This window comes from Hylobates moloch, unplaced genomic scaffold, assembly GCF_009828535.3.
Source record: "Hylobates moloch isolate HMO894 unplaced genomic scaffold, HMol_V3 SCAFFOLD_6, whole genome shotgun sequence".
Lineage (NCBI taxonomy): Eukaryota > Metazoa > Chordata > Mammalia > Primates > Hylobatidae > Hylobates > Hylobates moloch.
Genome location: NW_026652281.1, coordinates 56,438,566 through 56,460,015, shown reverse-complemented (window position 1 = coordinate 56,460,015; position 21,450 = coordinate 56,438,566). Strand labels below are relative to the sequence as shown.

The window sequence follows — 21,450 nt, the reverse complement described above, 5'->3', positions numbered from 1 at the left end:
CTTAGGCAAGGATTTGATGATCAAGAACCCAAAAGCAAATGCAATGAAAACAAAGATAAGGGGACTTAATTAAACTAAAGCAGTTTTGCATAGCAAAAGAAACAGTCAAGTAAACATACAGCCCACAGAGTGGGAGAAAATCTTCAAAACCTATACATCTCACCAAAGACTAATACCCAGAATCTACAATGAACACAAACAAATTAGCAAGAAAAAACAAACAATCCCATCAAAAAGTGGGCTAAGGACATGAATAGACAATTCTCAAAAGAAGATATACAAATGGCCAACAAACTTATGAAAAAATGCTCAATATCACTAATGATCAGGGAAATGCAAATCAAAACCACAGTATGATACCATTGCACTCCCACAAGAATGGCCATAATAAAAAAAATAGTAGATATTGGTGTGGATGCAGTGAACAGGGAACAGTTTACACTGCTGGTGGCAATGGTATAACCACCATAGAAAACCATGTGGAGATTCCTTAAAGAACTAAAAGTAGAACTACTATTTGATCCGGTAATCCCACTACTGGATATCTACCCAGAAGAAATGAAGTTGTTATACAAGAAAGATACTTGCACACACATGTTTATAGCAGCACAATTCACAATTACAAAAATGTGGAACCAACCCAAATGCCCATCATCAATGAGTGGATAAAGAAGCTGCTATTATATGATGAAATGCTACTTGGCCATAAAAAGGAATAAATTAATGGCATTTGCAGCAACCTGGATGAGATTGGAGACCATTATTCTAGGTGAAGTAACTCAGGAATGGAAAACCAAACATCTTATGTCCTCGCTCATATGTGGGAGCTAAGCTATGAGGATGTGAAGGCGTAAGAATAACACAATGGACTTTGGGGACTCGGGGGAAAGGTGGGAAGGGAGTGAGGTATAAAAGACTACAAATTGAGTGTAATGTATACTGCTCAGGTGATGGGTGCACCAAAACCTCACAAATCACCACTAAAGAACTTACTCATGTAGCCAAACACCACTTTTTTCCCAATAACCTAGGAAATTTAAAAAATTAAAAAATATATAGAATTTTTATATCAAAAAAATAAACAAAATCTTCCAAATAGGCTTAAAGTAAATAGTACTTCAAATTTCTTTGACAAAGTCTGCAAAGCCTTGATAAGAAAACCAGAAAAAATAGCACAGAAAAGAATATGATGGACTAATAAATGTCAATTAAAATAGCCTTAATAAAGTATTAGCAAATAGAATACAGAAGCATGTTAAAAATATACTAAAACACAGCCATCTGGGATCCACAGCAGAAATACAAAGATGGTTTAAGAGTAGAAATTCCGTTAATATAATTTAACATATGAAGATGAATTGCTTTATCATTTTTCATAGATGCTAAAAATTCAGCATCAATTATTAATTAAAATTATTCTTTATTTGTTCTTTATTTACTTTTTATTTATATAAACTTAAGGGATATAAGTACAGTTTTGTTAAATGGCTATATTGTGTAGTGGTGAAGTCTGGGCTTTTTAGTGTATCCATTCTTAATAAAGTAATAGTAAGTTGATAGCATGTGAAACATGTACATCTCAACCCAAAACTCAGAATTATGACTGATATGGTAATACAAGAAACATTTCTATTAAGTCAAATACAAGACATAGCTATCCAAATTACTGCTATTTAACATTTTTCTGGGAGGACTAGTCAAAGCAATTGAAAAAGAGGAAAAAATTGATGTTAAATGTTCATAGTTCATAAACGGAAAAAACAAAACTAATACACTTGGCTGGGATTTCTAGAAAAGATTATTTTTACTCTGGTTCAAATGGTTGTGTAATCTGAAAAAGTTACTTATTTGCAACTAATTTTTTTTTCATATAATGAGGTGACTGAGAGAGGAAGTAGTGGCGTACATTTCTGAAATGACAGAATTTTTTTTGTAAGGAGCCAATGAATTTCTCTACCGGCCTTCCTTTTACCCTCTTACTCTATTTGAAAACCATGGCTTAAAATAATACATGGTATTTCCATTGGCTTTATATTTTTTTTTCTGTTTTATATTTGTATCTTAATAAAAAATGGATCTCAAATGGTTGTTTGGTGGTGCTAGTTGGAGAATTCAGCTATTATTTGATATTAGTCTTAAGACATTTTCTTGTCCATTTGTAGAGGGGAATTTCCATTTAAGGGCACATTCTCAGAAGGGATAAAACATGGAGTAGTGGTGAAAGGAGAAAATTGCCTGACCAGCTAGACTTAATCTAATGGCAATAAATAATGCAATCTATTTTTTAAAAAGAAGTTTTAAGGACCACTCTCCAAATTTGAAGAGATTTAAGAAAATGATATTTTTAGCAGTTTAGAAAAATGATGATTTTTTTCAATATAATCTATTTAATATCTTGCTAACTTTTCATTTGAAAAGTCATATTTTTAATTTAGTGAATTTGAGAGTTGGTTTTCTCAAAACCTATATAAATTGCTTTATGAATGTGAAAGAAAAAATACATAAACTAAGACTTGTTGAACTTTAGGGAAGAAGATTAATTATTTTTCACTTTCAATTTAAGAGAAACAGCTCATTTGTTGCTTTGTTTTGCTTCTAGAATGTAATTTATCTTGTGCCAAAGAGAGGCAAGAATGAATCCAAATTAGACAATGAATGTAGAAAACATGTTTTTTTTACTCGAATACCACTAAAATGATCGCATGAATAAAAAAATATTAAGAAACATATAAGGCAAAAAAATAGTCAAGGGTGAGAGGACAGAAAACAGCGTGTAATAAAGATCAACATAATATTTTAAAGTATATGTAAAATGGACAAGCGTCAACTCACTAAGACTAGAAAAATCTGAATTTTAGTTCTGATTTCATGCTGAGGATCAATCAACAAATAATTTGATTTATTCTAAGGATTTGGGGATTGGCAACAGCTGCATTTGGGATATGATGGTGATGGGCGAAAGCAGGAAGAATGTTGAAAGTTGGTAACACAAAGCAATTACTCTACCTGCACTCCAAACCACCAGCAGAAGACTCCCTCCTCAACTCCAGCAGATGTCTGGATGTTTATTTTTCTGGGAGGACAAACTAGAAGGACTCTGGGTTCAGGAACAATGGGCACGTTTGAACACAGTGGATCTGTACACAACTCCTAGGTTTATATCTCCTAGAGTATAGACTGGAAGGTTCCTCAGGGGAAACTGGAAGAACCAAGAGGAGAGCTATTTAGATATTGTTCTCTCTTCAGTAATCCTGCACACTGGGGCTCTACAGCTGATAAGCCCCTTCCCACCTAGAGTCATTTCCTTGATGACTACTAGCTAGTAGGCCTATGAAAAATTGCTCAACTTCATTAGTCTTGAAGGAAATGAAATTTAAAGCCACAGTGGTATATCACTACATGCTTGCCAGAATATGAAAATGAAAGCATCAAGGAGGAGAAAGGGAGGCACAGAATTCTCACATATTGCTGGTAGGTGTACAAACTGGTACAATTGCTTTGGAAAACTGATAGTACTCCTATACCTAAATGCCCTATGATCCACCTTGGATGAAAAGGCAGAGAAAATGAGGGCATATATTCACCAAAAGACATGTACAGTAAAGTTTATAGCAGTTTGATTCATAATAGCCCAAGAAATAAACTAAATGCCCAACAACAGTTCAATGGATGAAGAGGGCTGTATTCATATAATCAAATTGCTACACTATTATAAAGAAAACCATTCTGTTATTTGCAATATTAATGATGAATCTCACAGATATATGGCTGAATGAAAAAAGTCAGGCATAGAAAAGTACATAATACATGATTCTATTTGTGTGTTGTTCAAAAACAGGCATAATTAATCTTTGACGATAGAGGTCAAATTATTGGTTACCTATGAAGATGTTGACTGAGAAGGCAGCAGGAAGTCTTTGAGGTGTTGGAAATATTTTTTATCTTGATTTGGGTTACGGTACATAGTGTTTACATATGCAAACATTTATCCAGATATATAATTAAGTTGTATGCAGTTCACTGCTTATAAACTGAGTCTCCATAATAAGAAAAAGAGAGAAAATAAAAAGTAAATTAGAGTATCCTTCCAGGAAATTGTTACAATTCTTGAGGCTGTTAACCAAGATTCTGGCTGTCCCTCTTTCAGGGACCTAGTGTGACTGCACCTCCTCTCTTTCTTGCAGATCAGCATGGGCCTGTGACTTTTTGTGACTCATAAAATGTGAGTAAAAGTGATATGAGTTCTTTCTGGGTGGAAGTTTTGAATAGCCAGAGTGTGGTTTGCCATGTTGCCTTTCCTCTACTTCAGTCCTGAGATCCTTCGGAGGGTGAAGACTCAGTTCCCCTAGCCTCTGAGTAAGAATGATGTGGAACTGAGTACTTAGCTAGTCTCTTAGACTCATAGTATCAGTGAGAAATAAATATCTGCTGTTTTAAACTACTGATATTTGGGATGGTTTTCTACTGCAACACAATACAATTCATTTTGATCGATTCTAGAGTCCAGCTTCCAAGAGGAGAGAAAGAAGATAAAAAGGAATGAGGAAAATGTCAAAGAAATAAGGTAAAAACACTTCCCAGAAAGGAGTAGGGGAGGGGGAGGACTTTAATTTCGAGATTGAAAGACCCTCCCAGTGCTGAGTATAAGGAATGAATGGAACAAAACCCACATAACACATGTTATTGTGGCACTGTAGAATACTGAAGTTAAGAGATTATACTAAAAGCCCATAGACAGGGGTACAAACGGATCACAAACAAAGAATTAAGAATCAGAACAGACTTGGACTTCCCGCAATAAACTCTGGAAGCTAGAAGACAATGAAATACCTTTTAAAATTCTACAAAACATGTACAATCTGGTTTTAAATCCCAGCCAATCTTTCAATCAGATGTGAGTGTGAAAATAAAGACATTTTAAGAGAGGCAATGCTTCAAGAAATATATCTCTGGCTTACCTTTTCTCCCAAAGCTCTTTCAATATATGCTGCACTAAAATAATCTAGAAAGATGATATGGTATGGTACAGTATCCCACAATATTGCCCACTCTCCTTTCTTAGCAACAGAATAACTGAAATAAAGACAAATTTCCTATCATGCCTTCCTTGAAGGTAGGCATGGCCATTTGAATAAGTTCCACTTACGGAATTTAAGTGGAGGTAGGGAGTTTGACTTGCTTTTCTTCTTTCTTTTCTGTAGTGTACACATAATGGCTGAAGCTCCGTCAGCCATCTTGTATCACAACCTGGTGTCCCAGGAAATAAAAAGCAAGCATGGCAAAGCAATGCAATCTGAGGGTCCTAATTTCCTAACAACATAGTTTCCATTCCACTGCAGGACCATTCTTTTGTCCATGATAAGTAGACTCCTATTTCATTTAATCCTTTGTGTTTTTTTTCTGTTTTTCGGAGATGAGGGAAATTCTAACTCAAAGAAAGGGATTCTGTGAAAGGGAATTGAACACAGGAGAATGGCAGAGGAAATCCCCAGGAATGATAACAAAGGGAAATCTTAAGTTTTGAAGCGACAGTGTTCCAAAAGGGCTATATCTTATTTTTCTTATTATAGAAAATCAATATATAATATCCAAAATTTTAAAATTGAGATTTAATAATATAAACTTGTTATTTGGGAATATAAGCTAAATATCAGGGGAAACATTGAAGAGAACCAAAATGAGTTTCCTCTGGGGAATGACAAGCAAGAGTGAAAAGGGGTGAGAATGGGTGGCATAGGATAACGCTGTTTTCTATTATGAGCCTTGGTGAATTATTAGATCCATTAAACTCTGTAAATGTCTTTATTATTTGCTGTATTTGCTGTATTTATAGTGATAAGTGATATAAATAACTTTTTAAAAGAAATCGAATATTTGTAACCACGATTTGCATTTTCAACTGCATGTGAACCAGAGTGGTAAGGAAATTCTATTATTTGTGCTAGTTGACTTACTGGAAGGTGGTTTAAAGAAATGGCATTCTTAAATTGAGAGACAAAGGTCAAAGACAAGCAATGCCTTCGCTGTTAAAACGTGTATCATGAAGCACAAATCCTTAATGGCTTACAGTGGCAGTCCATGGGGAGTGAGGAGCAGTGCCTTTGGTTTGTATCTGTGACTTATTGCTATGACATGACACTATTACATTTTGGTTTTTAGCATTTTTAAAGAGGAAGTAATAGTTATGAGAGATGAAGAACTCAGAATTAAGTACTGTAGTTATACACAGAAGGGTAATTTGGTTTTGATGTATTGGCCTGGGCCTGTTAACTAATAATACCAAATTTTAAGTAGCATCTCACCAGTATGAAAAAAAGGTTGCATCATTATTAATGTCTAAACTATAGTGTGTTTCACACAGGATTATGGTAAAGGTCAGGCCATGTTTCTCTGAATTAAAAGCTATTCTGAGCTATCGCATTCCTAATCAACTCAGACCTAAAGGTGCATAGCTCAGTTATAATGAGGCACAATAAATTTAAATAAACTGCAAGATACTGTATAGTGATTTATATGTGCGCTGTGGTATCCTTTTAACTCATTAGCAATGAATGATACTATGTGTTTGCAACTGTTTTTTTGCTGTATAACTATTTTTTAATCACAATATTTCTTAGGAAAAGTGCCTTATGCTCCCATTTTCTTTCTGTATGTGTAAAGTAAAAGGCAAAGGGTGCTCCTGGCACGTACTCAAACATGAGTCACAGCAGAAAGAAACTGTCAAATATCCATCCAAATAAATTTCATAAATTAACAATTTGTAACTGGGCTCACATGTTTATGGTTTCACGGTATAGAATTGCCATGGGACTTGGGAAAAGAAATTGAAGGTTATGTGCAGGTTTCTGAATTACACTTCAGATTTATCCTTGTGGGGGAATTTTAAAAAATCTATTGAACACATTTGCGCATGTATTAAGAAACAAAAAGAAAACACCAAAATTTAGCTAGAAAATATTATGAATGAAAGGAGTTTTATTTACCACCTTTCATTCTCTTAAGTTCACCCAATAATTTTTGTAAACAACATATCACTATAGTTTGCTCATACGGCAAATTTACACAAAGCACAGAGATTTAATTTCATTTAGTAAAACTCTTTTAAAAAATTTCTAGATTGGGAACATCTCATGTATGTATGATCAAACATTAATTTAGAAAGGGAGTAATGTAATAGAATTGGTCAAATTCATTTTATGGATGACTCAAATAACATTCACTTTTTGTGGTGATCAGAGGAGACTGGCTTAACATCCTGAGACCTGTGCCTCCTAATGCTTAAGAAATGTATCCAGGTGTTACATTTGTCTTGAGTCCCACTCTTCATACTTGAAATTGTCTCACTATTGCTGGAATTGAGTTTAAGCAGGGCTTTGTATTGAAGCTGGATTTCTTTCCTGGGGCCCAGAAAGAAATTTCTTCCTCCAAAGCCCTGACCTGGGAATTTCCTCTGCCATTCTCTTTTGTTCAATCCCCTTTCATTGCTTTTGAGTTTTGTTATCAATTACATATGCTTCCCATTTTTTTTTTTTTTGGTTGATGAGTTTTAACCTGATATAAACTTGGTATTGTATAATTCTATTATAATGTGACAGATGCTGCTAAATTTTCCCCAATATTTACTTTTCTCTTCCTCCTTTTAGCAATGGAGTGGAAGTTTTATCTACCTAAGTGACCATTCAACTACTAACTAATTTCTCAGCCTCCTTTGATGTTAGGTTTTATGGACTGAATTGTGTCCCCACAAAATTCACATGTTGAAGTCCTGATCCCCATTCCCTTAGAATGTGACTGTATTTGGAGATAGGGTCTTTGAAGAGGTAATTAAGATTAAATGCGGTCGTTAGCATGGGTCCTAATCCAATATAACTGGTGTTCTTATAAGGATACTAGGACACAGACACACATAGAGGAAAGACCATGTGAAGATGAAAGAAGAAGATAGACATCTATAGGCCAGGAGAGAGGCTTCAGAAAAAATAAACCCTGCAAATACTTTGACATCAAACATCTAGCCTCTAGAATTGTGAAAAAATAAATTTCTATTATTGAAGTCACCCAGTCTGTGGTACTTTGCTGTGGAACTCTACAAACTGGTGTACTAGGTGTGGCCATCACATTGAGTTTGCATTAACGAGGTATAAGCAGAAGCGATGTGTGTAGATTCTAGGTCATTTTCTTAAAAGCTAAGTCAGAATATGCTAGGTTGTCTCTTTACTTTCTTACAGGCTGGAACACAGATGTTGTGGGGGCTCAGCTTTGAGTTTTCAAGTAAGGACAACACCTGGGGCAACAGGATGGAAGAAAGCTGGGCCCCTGAATGACTTCATGGAGAAGAGCAATTCAGCTAGCCAGGACTACTTATATCTGGATTATTATGTAGGAGATACACAAACTTTTATCTTACTTAAGCTACTGAATTTTTTTGTGGAGGTGAAGGAGGGTCTTTGTTACTATAGCTTAACCTTTCCCCTAACGACAACAAAAAAACATTTTATAGAGTATCAGACAAAGGACTCCTACTCTATTTGCACTTTAATTTTTCATTTATATTCTACACATAATATAATACAGTTATACATCATAAACTATAAACATTTATAATTTAAATATGTAAAAGTGATAATATCTATATACTTTTTGATTGCATATTACATTGTGACACAACTGCCATTTTTATTACAATTCCATTTCCATTACGGATGTAGCAGTAATATGTTTAAAGTATGCTTCTGTCTTTCCTTTTATTAGTCATTATCAACAGGTCTTTATGATCTATAAATAAACTCAATTTCATCCTTCCTGAAGATCATCTGACCAAAGGTATCACTTAATCATCCTTGTAAATAAAAAAGATGGCATCAACCCACAGTCTGGCCCCATACACCTGGTCGCCATTCAAGACCTTCTCTAAGGGCTTTCTGATTACGTTTTGTTATTATTGTTACTTGTTAACATTTTACTAAACTATGAGGCTGGAACACATGGAATTATTTTTCACAGGCTTATTGATTTTCTACCTGTTTATTTATTATCACATGAAGTGATTTTTTACATTCACTGATGATCATTGGATGTGAGTTTGGTGGACATCATACGCACCCTTCCATCTCCTACTCGTTTCTAGGCATTTCAGATGACTTCTACATTTTAGAGCATCAGTGTACAACGTTCTTTCTAAAATTGTTTTTGTAGTCAGAAAGTCCAGCTTTCTTTCTAATCTAACTTTATATAATCTTGCTGCTCTTTTTTGGTAATCTGTTATGTGTTGAATGGGTGTGTTTTAATGCTCAAAACCTAATATTTACAGCAAATAGAAAGATAATGCCCCCTAAGTGAAATGGTGCATCAAATGGCCCTAGTAGCCATTTGGAACTTCTTTCCATCTTGACTTATATAAAATAACTTGTAAGCAGAGCAACTTCACAGACATGTTCAACTAGAGTACTGTTGGGAACTAAAAGATGGGCATTTTCTTGCTATCTCCCAAGAAAAGGATAAGTTTAGCTTGACTGAATGGTGGTAATTCCATCTACCCACTCTTGCATTAAGTGATTAACCCACTGGAAGTCTGTGATCTGCTTTGAAGTTCCTAGCTTCAAAAGACTCCCCACATGAGGCCTATTCACATAAACTTGAGTTCCTCTAAATAGTGAAAAAAAAAAAAAAAACTTCTGCATTTTACTCTTAATTTTCTTTTTCAGTTGATGAAATGTCTTTGAGCATCAATAGCATTTTGAGATTATCATAGTTTGTTCTCAGATGCACTACTGGGAGGGTAAAGCTCAATGGTCCTGGCACACAGTGTTCTATTCCATGTAAATCAGGCAGGAAAGTGACTCTCCATTACTCTTTGGGTTTTGTTGAAGCGTTTACTCTGTCTTGCCATCAGGTCATTATTTTATTCTAAAGAACAATAAATTGAGATTGTGAGAGCATTTTAACATGCCAAAATAAACATTTATTCTTTGAATTTTTGAAGAGGAAATGCAAATTATTACATTTTATTGACTTTCTGGACCCTGGAGAGTGTACTCTATTTGGTAATTTGAGATTTCATTAAGTAACCGGGCATAGTTCTCAGTGGAGAAGGGCAAATAAAATACTTAGATTGAATGGTCACTTTAACAAAGTAAGCTTCTTCCTCTCCATTAACTTTTGTTGAAAACAATCCATTTCAAACGAGACTTGAAATTATCCTAGTCCTAAAACATCTCATAATTGGCTGCCATGCCAAAAAAAAGAAAAGAAAGAAAAGAAAAGAAAAGAAAAGAAAATTAACACAGTAAGATAAGGGAAAAAATGAGGCCTAAACACAAAAATTTAAACCCCAAAGACAACACATATGTATTTAAGCTATTAATTACCATCTATATATATAATATGCTGAGCATTATAATAAACAGAATAAAATGGTGTGAAAGATTTAGATTTTACAGAATTCATAAGCTAAAGGCATGTTAAAATAATGACTTAGATATGTTGTGATTAGAAGTTTTCAAAGTCTGGCTAGAGTCCTAAAATATTTGGAAGGTATATTCATTCATTTATTCAGCAACTATTTATTGAGAAAGTACTACATTTTGACCGAGATGGCCTTAAGGTTCCTCTCCGTTTCACTTAACTTTAGACAGGTTTCTTCCTGACTATAGATTCCTAAACATCTTTTTCCTGGAGCGTGTACTTCAGGGAATTTGCAATTGTAAATTTTTTCTCTTTGATGTATAAATCCTCTCCTAACTTCTTGCCAGTTTTACAACCGAGGAATGTCTTTCTCAAGGACCTGGAAGCCATCCCTTTGAAATGTAATTATCAGGAAAGAGCACCCTATCTCTCAGTCTCTGTGGGACTGGAGGAGCCTTACTTAAATAAATGCCAGTTAGCAAATATGGATGGCTTAATCACACTGGTGAGTCTCCTCCCTAACATCTGCCAATATTTTTCCATTAGCTCACTCTGCTGCTTAAAGTCTCTCCCATCTTTGGTTTCAGGGTCTCAGCAGAGGTGAGTTCAGTCTCTCTTCCCTACTGTGATAGTCTTGATTAAATTTTTCTTTACCTATTTAACTTGTCCAGTGGAATCATTCTTTAACAATTCCAAATGGTGTTTTATTGGGGAACATAGGACATGATTGGGATGGGTATTGTCCTTGCCCTCAAAGAGCTTAAAACTATTAAGGTTACAAACATTTCTTGATTGTAAAGGCAACTTCAAATCTACATCATAGATCCATGTAATTCATGTATTAGGCCATTCTCACATTGCTATAAAAAATACCTGAGACTGGGTAATTTATAAGAAAAAAGGTTTAATTTGCTTACAGCTCTGCAGACTGTACAGGACATCTGCTTCTGAGGAGGCCACAGGAAGCTTCCAATCATGGCGGAAGGCAAAAGCACATCACATGGCAGAAGTGGGAAGAGGGGGAGGTGCCACACACTTTTAAACCACCAGATCTTAGGAGAACTTACTATCACAAGTACCATGAGGATGGTACTAAGCCATTCATGAGTAATCCACCCCCATCTTCCAATCACCTCCTACCAGGTTCCACCTCCAACATTGGTAATTAAAATTCATATCTACAAACTTGGCCAATTGAGAGGTCCTCTAGACTAATGATGCTTATCTGAAAGCTTCTGGATCAGAGCTCATCTCAATTTCTACCCAAAGTCATGCTTACATGCAGGCTGAATAATGGTGTGATTTGAAGGGCAGTAGCATGATATTTTACTTAGAAATATCTTTTCTGTCAGTGTTGCTAGATGTTTTACATACCTTATGTAGACATACGTTACTTTGTATTGACAATTACCTTTTCTCTCACTTTCTTTTCAAATATGATAAATAAAATGCTAACATCTCAGTATGAAGTAATACATCATATAGTCCTCCTCTGTGACATGAAGGAGGCAGAGTATCATAACTTTGGGAAGCTAATCTAGAGAAGAGCAGAGGGAATGAAGGAGAATGTTGAGAGTACAGTTCTTGGATAATTTTTGCAGAGCTAGTAAGTGTTTTCAGGGTGGGTTATATTAAATAATTCACATAGAATGAATACTCATAGAAATCAAACACATAAACATTACTTGGGAAAATAGAGAATGATCATGGTTAAAAAATGGCTTAGTGATTTGGGGTTAGAACTAAAGCTTCCAAAAGTGAATAACTAAATGTACTATTTATCTTGATTTTTTCCTTAGGTATATATATAGTTCTTAATATCTATCAAGGCAAACATGTTTTGACACACCTAAAATAGCTACTAGGTATGTTCCTTTGTATTTCTCTCCTCATTCTCACTTACCCTCTGTCCAACTTCTTTTCCAAAGGTGAAATATTTTTAAAGTAATGTAAATGTGTGGTCTGAAGAAATTCCGTCTGATGGAAAAATCAGCCTAAAAAGGGACTTTGCATGTGTTATTATGTGGATCTGGTATGCTCTGCTCATAGACCTACCTATGACTGCCTTCTTGTTCATGGCTTAATGCACATCATCTCTTTTTGAAACCCTCCCTGACCACCAAAAATAAAGTAGCCCCCCCTCACACCCTGCCACTATCACAGACAGATTCTGTCTCATGACTCTATTGTGTATTTGTCATAGTGTTTATTACTACCTAGAATTATTATTTCTTTAATTTATTTACTTATTTATTAACTGTTTTCTCCCATTAGGAAATAAGCTCCATGCAATAATGAATATTGTCTACATTGTTCAGTGTTACTTCTGCAGAGCCTAAATTATGACTGATGCATGGTGCACTCTCTAATGAAGAAAACTTCATATTACATTTATTTTTTTACCTAAATATGTTAACTCATCTCTTCCTCCTTTTGCCATGAATTAATTTTACTGTTATTTACTTTCCATATATTATATTTACAACAAAAATTACTCTTCATCCTTTTCCAATTAAATCCTTTAAATTCTAGTTGAGGAATGAATGTTTGTTTGCAATTGCATTTATTTTCTATTTTGTATTTGTGTCCTAGACTATTGGGAAAATATATGAAAACTAAAATGTGTCTTATTATGAACAATTTATTTCAAACACATGAAGGTATATAAGGAAGAGGGCTTTATCAAAACTTAATTCGTAGGATGAAAGGAGTTGACAAGTTCCATCACCAGCTCATATATGCAATATACAAAGATTAGCCCCCATGAGAAGCCCTTCAAAGACATACTTTCTGGTTTTGTTTACTACAATCACAAGTATTCTCTTTGCTTTGTTCTGGAGGTTGCTTAATATATCATTTGGTTCTACATGTTTCTTTCTCCTGATTTTTTTTTATACTGTCAGATTCTGCCATGTCCATTCAAATCTAAAATTGTCTGAAACTATCTAAGTCACAACAAATCTGCTGTGTGAATAAAATCTTTATGGAGAGCTGTGAGGTTTCCAAGGCACATGCATAATAGAAATTCAATATCACTTCATTTGAGTTCAGGCAGAACTACCAATAGCTGCATTTCACAGAGACCCACAAATTGTGCTATGAAAAGAATGATTACGACAGAATGCCAAGCCTGTGTATGGGGGCCTGGTAAATGTATTCCACGGTCAGTGTGTGAATCACCTCGGGGTGGTGCTGATAGGAGAGACGGGTGCTCTCAAGTTCAAAACTGTATTAGGAGCATCTAATAGTAATCAATTTTGATTTTTAATAGCACATTCCTTTTAGTATAAAAACTAAATTCAAGTAGGAAAAATGGCAATCTGCACAAGCTGCTTTAAAACGGAGAATTTGGCATTAGGCTATTTAACTTTAGTGCCAACAAAGCAGTTAGCCAAAAAAAAAAAATAAATAAAGCTATATTATAAGTACAAAATTTACTTTTTTTTATGCTTAAAGAGTTAATAAGAAGTAATTCTCTTTAGGACAAAAATTAAAGTATAAAGAATTTCTGTGTTCCTGAGTAAGAGAGGAAGAGAGAGAGGAGAATTCAAATCGAATTAGAATAAATATTAGCAGGGAAAAAGTTAAAGATAATTAAAATTATTTTAGGGACTATTTTAGACCAGCATATGATTAACTTTACCTATGTAGATTCTAACCTCTAAGGATATGAATAATATAAAATTAAATATACTGAATTATGTTTCCATCAATATTTTTCATTTTGGGGCTAATTTTTTCAACTAACTTTTTACGTAATACCTATATTTAAACATACTTTCATATCAAAAACTCTAAATTTAATATTTTAGTGTACAACTTATTTGTGAAAAAATAATTTTCTAATAATACTCATTAGTTGGTTCATGCATTACTTTCTAAAGAGTTAACTGAACAACTAAAATGTGCCCCATGCAATTTATAATTCTTAAAATCAAATTAAAGCTCAAGAGTTAGGTCATTATTACAATTAATCTTAATTTAGCATGAAAATATGTGTCTATGTAATGCTCTATTTTGATAGCTAGAGCATCTTTAGATGACTTAGGCACAATTAATATTTCTTTATAACTTCTAAAAGAAAAATAACTCATAACAATATATGGTCCTAAATTAATAATTAGAATATCTGTTTAGTGAAACATCCAAAATAAATTTTATCTACTGATTATTTTGAAATAGCCATAATTTCTATGAGATTACATAAATTCAAGATGATTTTAGAAAGAAATAAATATACAATGGAGATGTTATTTTTTCATTATTAAAACATGATTGAGTCAACAGAGTGTATACAGATACCTAGAAAAAACTATTTTTATTATGTTTACCTGATCTCTCCTGATGTTCTCCCAAAATTCATATGTTGAAACCCTAACCCCCAAGGTAATAGTATTAAGAGGCCGGGCTTTTTGACAGGCTCTGACCTGATGAATAGCTTTAGTGCTCTTTTATAACAGGACCAAAGGAACTCATTTGCCCCTTCACCATGAGAGGTCGCAAGGAGAAGGCATCACCTATGGACCAGGAAATGGGCCCTCACCAGACACTGTATCTGCTGGCCATTGATCTTATGCTTCCTAGCCTCTAAAACTGTAAGCAAAAATTTCTGTTGTGTATAAGCTACTCAGTTTATGATATTTTGTTATAGTAGCCTGAATGGACAAAGGCTGACTACACATGAAAACATATCTGATCCTGAGTAGTACTGTTGAAATTCTGTTTTAACAAACACTGAGAAAAAATTTATGTGATGCATTATCAAATATTTTTAAAATGTCAACCATGAATGGAATATTTAGAGTACATATGAAATTCATTGGCTTATAAAGCACAATACTTTATTCTAATTCAATACCTTTTATTTATTGACAAGTATTTCTGAACATCTATAGAATAATCAGGATATGCTAAGACCCAAATAATAATGACAGCTGCTGTTTACTGAACACCTACAGTTTTCCAAACATTGAGAGGTGGTATTGCATGGCGTTTAAGCCTGTTTACTTTTTAACCAGAAGCTCTATTCAAATCCTACTTTAGTCCCTTACTAGTTGTGAGGCCTTGGGAAGGTGATTTGCACCTCAGTTACCTTTTCTATAAAACAGAAACAATAACAGTACCTACTTCATAACGTTACTATGAGGAAAGATTATGTGAATTCATGAATTAAACCCCTTGGACCAATGTTTGGTACACAATAAGTACTTACAAAATTTTGATTAGTATTACTTAATAGTTTTGTTATTTTATCTTGGCTTTCCTTAATAATTCTGGGGGAAAAGATGTATTATGATTATTTTATAGATAAGAAAACTGAGATTAAAGTGTTACATGCAAGTTTTCCCAATTCACATAGACAGTAATAGAGTTGTAAACTCCCAAGTTCATGCTCCTTCCACTCTATTGCTTTGTCTTCAAAGGTACTGAAGACCCAAAATTATTTCTCAAATTACTGGAGAAATAATGTAAACAATAGCTGTAGCAATAAAAATAGATAATAGATGTGAGTGTTTGGGAAGTATATTAACACAATCCTCAAATCAACAACAACAATAATATTATCATTGGTTTTCTTTTGTTTTTTGTTTTTTTTGAGATGGAGTCTTGCTCTGTCGCCCAGGATAGAGTGCACTGGCACAATCAGTGCACTGGCTGGCTCACTGCAGCCTCCACTTCCCAGGTTCAAGTGATTCTTATGCCTCAGCCTCCTGAGTAGCTGGGACTACAGGTGCATGCCACCACACCCAGCTAATTTTTGTATTTTTAGTAGAGATGGGATTTCACCATGTTGGCCAGGCTGGTCTTGAACTTCTGACCCCAAGTGATTGGCCTGCCTCAGCCTCCCAAAGTGCTGGGATTACAGGCATGAGCCACTGTGCCTGGCCGATATTATTATTATCTCTATTTTATAGATGAGGAAACTGAGACATAGAGGAGATTCCTAACGTGCTCAAAGTCATACTGCTAGTAAGTGGCAGAAGTGCAAATGCTCCTTAAATATCTCTGTATGTCTCCAAGTGAAGCTCATATTTGCTCAGAAATGGATGAATTTCTCAGATCTCCACATACTTACCCAGCACTGATGTGCTCTGTTGCTGAACCACAGCTCCATGAGGCAACAGTAGCACCTTCCTGTTCTTTGCACCCTTTACAAACCCTGCTGTTACCCCACATTACACTGCACAGCACAAGTCTATGCTTCCTCTGCTTCACTGAGGTGCTCACAGCAGTCCTTTCCACTGTTGACTGCCTTGGACCCAAACTCAGAAGTGGCCTATGGTGGAATTGGGAGGGCTTTCTTTATATTTTTCTGATGGCACTGTTAAGGAGCCTGAAGGAGTGATCCCATGTTCCCAAAGTGTTACAAGTTTCCAATTTTTATTTTAGTCTTCTTTTGTTGGTCATGCATCCAGGAACTCTACTGGCAATGGATCAATTATGAGTGACCATCTTGTACTGAATGCCTTCTTATCTGGCATGACTGGTGATATGATGTTGACTTAAATTTGTCATGTCTGGTTCACTAAAACTTTTCTCCACCCATCCCCAGTTTGCCAGACATGTAGCAGACATATAACAGAACATGCCAGGCATATAGCAGAACCCCAGAATGGGCACACTTAAATTATGTCCCAGGATTCTCCTGTGCATCCTTGCAAATAAAACTTTCCCAGTCTATAAATATATCTACGCATGCTTGGTTCTTGGAAGTGGCCAACAGAAGGCAATGATTCAAGGTGAGGATTTCACCACCCAAACATAAAGAAATTAATGATAATGTTATTTTAGAGATCCTCGTTTCTTTTCTTTTCTTTCTTTCTTTTTTTTTTTTGAGATGGAGTTTCGCTCTTGTTGCCCAGGCTGGAGTGCAATGGTGTGATCTCGTCTCATTGCAACCTCTGCCTCCACGGTTCAAGCGATTCTCCTGCCTCAGCCTCCTGAGTAGCTGGGATTACAGGCATGCATCACCACGCCTGGCTAATTTTATATTTTTAGTAGAGATGGGGTTTCTCCATGTTGGTCAGGCTGGTCTCGAACTCCCGACCTCAGGTGATCCACCCACCTCGGCCACCCAAAGTGCTGGGATATAGGCGTGAGCCACTGTGACCGGCAAGATCCTCATTTCTTAACCATGTCAAATAACAGATTAGACTATACTTTTTTTGGTCAATACTCCTAAATTATATTCAGAACTTAGTAAGCTTATGATATTAATACATAGCCAAATGTATATGGAAACAAAAATACTATTAATATGTTTAATATATTTAGGAAAGTGGGTGCAGTCTTAGGTGTTTTATGAAATGTAATGTTTATTTTTATTAAACAATTATGTATGTGCATAATCACCAAATAAAATATATAAAAATCTATCTATCTGTAATATATATATTTGATAAATATATATAGTTTGGTATCAATGTGTGTATATATACTGTGTGTGTATCTGTATATATATGTATATATATATAAAAGCATGAGTTGTATTAAGATAAAAGGTGCAGATAAAACAAATAGGATATAAAACATCAAGGCTAACTTTTAAATTGGGAATTCAAACTTCCCAATTTGTATATACGTATATACATATATATCAATTTCCATGTGTTTTTAAAAATTATTTCTCTCTTATGTTCATCTTCTTGGTGTCAGTGTTTCTTTTGGTGGATCAAACTGATTTCATATGGTTGAGATGGGGCTGACCTCAGCCCCTGCCTGCAGACTGGTGAAATTCTCAGACCTGTCCAGTGGATACATTATGTTACCCTGGGCACCACTTTGATTGATTCAGGACTGGGTATATGACACAAACTATAACAGTCAGAACTCTAGAAGTTTTGCCTATGCTACTTAGAGTACTAGTAAGTTCAATAAAGCCACTGTTGCCCATATTTGTCACCACATAATAAGTGATGAATATCTTGAAGACCCTGAGTTCCAGAGTTCTTATCTACCAGGGAACTTTTAATAGTAAATCAACACCTTGTCTTTTTGCCTAGTCCAATTGTGTTGCAGCTTTCTCAATCGTGTTGTTTGGTGACTGGGAGGGAGTGTTACAGCTCTTTCACTTCCACCAATGGTAAGCTCCAGGTTCTTGTCCCGCAACCAAGAAGAAAAAGGTGAGTGCATACCAGAGAGTAAGGCAGAGTTAGATTTATTAAGTGACAGAAAAGCTCTCAGCAAAGACAGGGGACCCTAAAGAGGTTTGCTAGCTATGAGGCTGAGTCCAAGGTTTTCATGGACTGGGAAGGGGGAGGAGTGTGCTGATTGGTCTGCAGGTTGTCATGGAGAAAGCAATACTCAGAAAGAGGTATGATAGTGCAAAGAACCAATTGGAAGCAGAGGTGAAGGCTTAACCTGGGACCTTGGCCCAGGACCAATCAGGGGCTGAAGCGATGATTCACTCTGTGTAAATGAAAACTCGGACTGCGGCCAATCACAAAAAGGTAGACATATGTAAAATACATGAAAAGTAAAATACTAAGGCACACCAAGGAGATAGAACTGTGTCCAAAAATGAATGGAATTTGTTCATCTGGGTTCACAGTGTGAGTGTTTCCACTCAAGGACAAGGGCTTTTCCTTATCCGGGGCCTGCAGTTTGATTTTCAGGCTGTTTTTGGTTTGAAGGAGTTTTGCTAAGGACTCCCCTAACTGCCTGCCTGGCTGATTTCTTCCTTCCTTCTCTCTCAATTGAATTGAATAATTTTTAAATCTCGTCTTAGTCAGAAAAGTCCTAAGAGGATGGAATAGTTTGGAAAATTAAAATAAATTTAAGTCATGCACACTTAAAGAAAAAGCTGGCATTCTCAATTTAAAAGTTAGACTTGATGTTTTATCTTAAAATATTTTTAATCTGTAGCTTTTGACTTAATATTAGTCATGCTAATAACTTTTTAATTACATTTAATAAAACTTTTTAATTACACTTAATTTAAAAGTAAACAAAGGCAAAAAATTTGATAACTTTTTAGTTGTGTAATTATTTTGCCTTTCTTTTCTTTTTTAATCTGCCAAATCTTCTTTTTTCATACAGGAAAGTTAGGTTAACCTTCATGAATAACAAGGGCTATTTTATCCTTTCATTTTTTAAAAAAAATATTAGATTTTTAGCAAGCTATTCAGGCAAAATAAAGGCATGCTACCAAAATGTTTTTTTCATTATTTTCTCATTACTTTTGTTGTTGTTCATGTTGGACTGCTACTTACTTGTCTAATAAAGCATTATTTGCCAAAACTCTTGACGTTAAAGCAGCCAGCCTCAAGTTAGTCTTACCTCTTGAGACATACTTCATTGCTTACTACTTACGCCTGGCTTTTGAAGACACAGGAATTTAGAAATAGACTGAGCCATATTAAATAACCTACAGTTATGACACGCAATATTTGAGTATACGATTTGACATACAATTGTTTCAAAAGCTTCCTGATTGTGTTATTGTATCCTTGATTTCTATTGTGTCTTTTGAAAATGTTGTATTCAGAAATGTCTGATTTTGTCTCCTTTTGTTAAGACAGTAAACATTCGTAAACATTCCAAGTCACCTGCTGAAAAAAGTTATTTTATGTTTTTCTTGTAAAATATTAATTGAAAGAGTTGAATACAAGTGTACTCCACTTATAAAATGTTAAAATTACATAACAGTAATTACATAATAAAAGTAACTTTAATGTAGCTGTTTGACTTCCAAATAAAATTTCTTTTTTTTTTTTTTTTTCTTGAGACAGAGTCTTGCTTTGTCACCCAGGCTGGAGTGCAGTGGCACGATCTTGGCTCACTGCAAGCTCTGCCTCCTGGATTCACACCATTCTCCTGCCTCAGCCTCCCGAGTAGCTGGGACTACAGGTGCCCGCCACTATGCCCTGCTAATTTTTTGTATTTTTAGTAGAGACAGGGTTTCACCGTGTTAGCCAGGATGGTCTCGATCTCCTGACCTCGTGATCCGCCTGCCTCAGCCTCCCAAAGTGCTGGGATTACAGGCGTGAGCCACCGCGCCCGGCCCAAATAAAATTTCTTAAAGATTTATTGAAATGGCAAGTTTTTTGAAGGACAAAACATTTTATAATAATACTTTGCTTTATTTTTCTCTCTATAATAGTTTTATCTGGTCTTGCAAAAAATAACAGCTCAAAAGGGAAATTTTGTTTTATTTAATTTTCAGACTGAATCTCATGTATGTTGATATTGAGCCAGAAATTATTTTAAGCATTGTATTATTCCTTAAGGAACTCATAGAGTAGATGAGGATACAGATAAATACATATCAATTGCAATGTCCATGGTATTTCTGATATATGAAGAAAAATAAATCTTAGTATCATCTCCCAAGAAACTCGGGATGTAGTATGGGGAAGAACGTATGCAAACAGTAAACTGTAACAAACAATGCTATAGGGTAAATTATAAACACTACCATATGGTGCTTGCAGTGCTATAGGAAACCAGAGAAAGAAGATACCTTTTTCAATTGAGGATTTCACAATTAGTAAAACTGGATATGCAGGTAGCAAATGCCAGAGTATTCAGAACTAGAGCAAATGTATTTTAAAAGCCTCAGTGATGTGGGAAACCTAGAAAAAATATTTAAGAGAGAGTGTTTTTAGCTGACTGGAGAATGAAACAATTGGTAATTCACATGGAAAGTTGGGAGTGTTGTCCAGGTGCAGTGGCTCATGCCTGTAATCCCAGCACTTTGGGAGGCCGAGGTGGGCGGAGCACGAGGTCAGGAGATCGAGACTATCCTGGCTAACATGGTGAAACCCCGTCTCTACTAAAAATACAAAAAATGAGCCAGGCGTGGTGGCGGGCCCCTGTAGTCCCAGCTACTCGGGAGGCTGAGGCAGGGAATGGCATGAACCCACCAGGCAGAGCTTGCAGTGAGCCGAGATCGCACCACTGCACTCCAGCCTGGGTGACAGAGTGAGAGTCCATCTAAAAAAAAAAAGAAAAAAAAAAGAAAAAAAAAGAAAAAAAGAAAGTTGGGAGTGTTTCTGAGATGGGAAGTTGCAGGATGATAATGGTATTAAAAAAAGAAATGAGAAC

The 21,450-nt window shown here is 35.3% G+C and overlaps 1 long non-coding RNA gene across 1 annotated transcript; it reads left to right on the top strand.

Moving 5' to 3' along the window:
* Nucleotides 1-4,184: 4,184 nt before the first annotated feature.
* Nucleotides 4,185-8,517, top strand: LOC131383797 (uncharacterized). Its single transcript, XR_009214100.1, has 3 exons — nt 4,185-4,222; nt 4,501-4,564; nt 8,229-8,517. It is a non-coding gene; the product is annotated as an uncharacterized LOC131383797 (long non-coding RNA).
* The last annotated feature ends 12,933 nt before the right edge of the window (nt 8,518-21,450 follow it).